This window comes from Myotis brandtii, unplaced genomic scaffold (genome assembly GCF_000412655.1).
Source record: "Myotis brandtii unplaced genomic scaffold, ASM41265v1 scaffold1701, whole genome shotgun sequence".
NCBI lineage: Eukaryota > Metazoa > Chordata > Mammalia > Chiroptera > Vespertilionidae > Myotis > Myotis brandtii.
In genome coordinates this window covers 3,080-6,823 of record NW_005356265.1, presented here as the reverse complement: position 1 = coordinate 6,823, position 3,744 = coordinate 3,080, and the positions used below count along the sequence as shown (strand labels likewise).

Here is a 3,744-nt window from a genome sequence, read left to right as displayed (position 1 = left end):
GCAGAGGTATGGAGATGCATTTTTGTTAAGGGAACTAAGAGTAATTTTGTCTAAAGTAGAACATCTGGTTATGAAGGACTAACTAAATATATTTAAAAAGTTGAAAAGAGAAAGAGAATTTTACCTGTGTAGTCAAGTTGGCTAAAAAATCAATTGTTAATATGAGAGTTTTTAAATAAGCTTTGATATCAATAGAAAAATCATGTTCAACTAAAATTAAAACTTGATTTTCTTTCTCAGCTCAAAGGACAAAATATTCTTGGACTATAGGTCTGCCCTGATTAAGTTTTCTGCCTGGAAAGCAAAGATTTTGTGTCTTACCCACTGTGCTTTGCAGTCATCAGGCCTTTGTTTAACACTGAGGCTCCTTAATAAGGAGCTAAGTTGCTCAGAACTATGTAACCTCTGTATCTGCCTTTGATCTATGATCCTATTTAGTTCAGTGTTCATACTTTTGATGTTTTTGACAAACTTCCCAAAATCAAATTCTAAAAAAAAGTCTTTTTGATCCCAACTAACTTTGAAATTTCCCAGAGGTCCCCTAGAAAATCTCAAAGGATTTTTTCTGTTCTTATAAAAAGGGAGCTGTTGAACTGACTAGGCATATTTCTATGTTAAATTAAGGTGTATCTCATTCTATTGCATTTCTCTTTATTGTACTTTTGTTTTTCACAAGTAGATGCTGTGTGGCAACTGTGTCAGGGAAGTCTATTGGCACCATTTCTCCAACAGCATTTGTACACTTCATGTCTCTGTGTCACATTTTGGTAAATCTTGCAATATTTCAAACTTTTTCATTATTATTATAGTTGCTATGTGATCTGTGATCAGTGATCTTTGATGTTACTATGGTAATTGTTTGGGGACATCGCATCCATACAACATGGCGGATTTAACTGGTAAATGTATGTGCTCCGACTGCTCCATCTCTCTCACTCTTTTCAGGCCTCTCTATCCCTGAGACATAACACTACTGAAATTAATTCAATTAATAACCTTCCAATGGCTTCTAACTGTCCAAATGAAAGGAACAGTTATGTTTCTCACTTTAAATCAAAAGTTAGAAATGATTAAGCTGAGTGAGGAAGGCATGTTGAAAGCTAGATAGGCTGAAAGATAGGCCTCTTGCACCAACAGTTAGCCAAATTGTGAATGCAAAGTTATTAAAGGAAACTAAAAGTGCTACTCCACTGACTACACAAATGACAAAGCAAGATAGCCTTATTGCTGATATGGAGAAAGTTTTCGTGGTCTGAATAGAAAATCAAACCAGCCACAACATTCCTTTAAGCCAAAGCCTAAGCCAGAGCAAGGCCATAATGCTCTTCAATTCTACAAAGGCTGAGCCATGACGAAGCTACAGAAGAAAAGTTTGAAGCTGACAGAGGTTGGTTCATGAGATTTAAGGGAAGAAGCCATTTCTGGGACATAAAAGTACCAGGTGACGCAGCAAGTGCTGACGTAGAAGCTGCAGCACGTTACCCCGAAGATCTAACTCCGGTAATGAATGGAGGTGGCAACACTAAACAACAGATTTCCAGTGTAGACAAAACAGCCTTGTAATGGAAGCAGATGCCATTTACAACTTCATTGCTAGAGAGGAGAAGTCGATGCCTGACTTCAAAGATTCAAAGGATAGGCTGACTCTTGTGTTAGAGGCTAATGCAGCTGGTGAGTTGAAGTTGAAGCCCAATGCTCATAACCATTCTAAAAATCCTAGGACTGTCAAGAATTATGCTTCCCTGGCTGGTTTGGCTCAATGGATAGAGAGTCAGCCTGCAGACTGAAGGGTCCCAGGTTCGATTCTGGTCAAGGGCACATGTCCGGGTTGTGGGCTCAATCCCCAGTAGGAGGCATGCAAGAGGCAGCCAAACAATGGTTCCCTCTCATTATTGATATTTCAATCTCTCTCTCCCTCTTCCTTCCTCTCTAAAATCAATAAAACTATGTTTTTTTAAAAAAGAATTATGCTAAATCTCCTCTGTCTATGCTCTATAAATAGAACAGCAAAGCCTAGATGACAGCATATCTGTTTATAACATGACTTACTAAATATTTTAAGGCCACCATTGAGACATACTGCTCAGAAGAAAAGAATTCCTTCCATAATATTACTGTTCATTGACAATGCACCTGGTCACCCAAGAGCTCTGATGGAGATGTACATGGCTAATGTTGTTTCCATGCCTGCTAACACACATCCATTCTGCAGCCCATGCATCAAGGACTAATTTTGACTTTCAGGTCTAATTATTTTTCCTATTTTCTTATTTTTATTTTTTTTTTTATAATTCTCACCCTAGGATATATTTTTTTTGATTTTTAGAGAGAATGGAAGGGAGGGGAAGAGACACAGACAGAAACATCATTGGTTGCATCTTGCACATGCCCCAATTGGGCCAGGATCCAGCCTGTGATCAGCCTGCAACTGAGGTACTTGCCCTTGACATGCCCTTGACTGGGAATCAAACCCACAGCCTGTTAAAAAATTTACCAGGTGACCAGAGAATGCACAGGAGTACTTGGAGATACAAGAAAAACCCATTTATTTTCAAATGTTTCACATGTACTAGTACAGTGACTCAGGGAAAATTGTTTCTCTACAAATCCTGAGCAAACCAATATGGAGGAATATCTCTCTTAATACCCTTTGGTTTCTTTGTCCCCCAAATATGGATGGCAGTTCTGGATCTTTCATGGGCTTTGCAAAAAGCCCCATGTGTTGGGATGGGGGCCGTGAGATCACACCTAAAGGCCTGGCCTGGTTCCAGTGCTGATAACCTCCTCCGGGGGTTGTGTATTATTCATGGTTTATGGCCTCTGTAAAATGTATTTAGGTAAGCTGGTCTTGCAAGACCAGTTTGTGGAGAAAGGGGCAGTGACTTAATTATGGGCTATCAAAAATGTACATTAGGTTACTGGCACAGATTCAGATTGCTAGCCCCCCAAAAATGTCTTATCTTCCCCATCAAACCCTTCAGTCTGTGGGCCGACACTCTATCCACTGAACCAAACCAGCTAGGGCTGCAGGTCTTATTATTTAAGAAATACATTTCGTAGGCTTAGCTGCCACACATGTGATTCCTCTGATGGGTCTGGGCAAAGTAAATTGACAACCTCTGGAAAGCATTCACCATTCTAAATGCCGTTAAGAGCATTCTTGATTTATAAAAACAGGTTAAAATATCTACATCTACAGGAGTTTGGAAGAAGTTGATTCCAACCCTCATGGATAACTTTGAGTGGGTCAAGACTTCAGTTGAGGAAGTAACTGCAGATGTAGTGGAAATAGCAAGAGAACCAGAGTTACAAGTGGAGCCTGAAGATGTGACTGAATTGCTCCAATCTCATGATAGAGCTTTAGTGGATGAAGAGTTATTTTGAAACATAGTAATCTCTATTTTGTAAAACTGCTGTTTGAAATTCTCTGCTGTTCTTAGACTGTCCCTTATTCTGTGAATTAACTCTGCTTATTAGCTTCTGTAAACATACGCTTTTTAGCTTACTTGAATAATAGGGAAGATAAACTTAGCTGTCTGACCTTGTAAGCTAGGGACTGATACTCCCATACTCTCATGTCAGGTGTTTTAGTTATCTGAATAGAACTGTGTCATACTCGAGGTTACAGGCTTCCTGCAAGATATCTACTAAGCATGCATGGGGCTCTTTGAAAACGTGCAAAGGTCCATATTTGGGAGACAAAGGGACTGGGGGATTATAAAGGGAGAACTTCCTCCATGTTGC

At 39.4% G+C, this 3,744-nt stretch overlaps 1 pseudogene; it reads left to right on the top strand.

The window, feature by feature from the left end:
* The first annotated feature begins 1,002 nt into the window (after window positions 1-1,002).
* LOC106725560 lies at window positions 1,003-3,384 on the top strand (annotated as a pseudogene).
* Window positions 3,385-3,744: the final 360 nt, after the last annotated feature.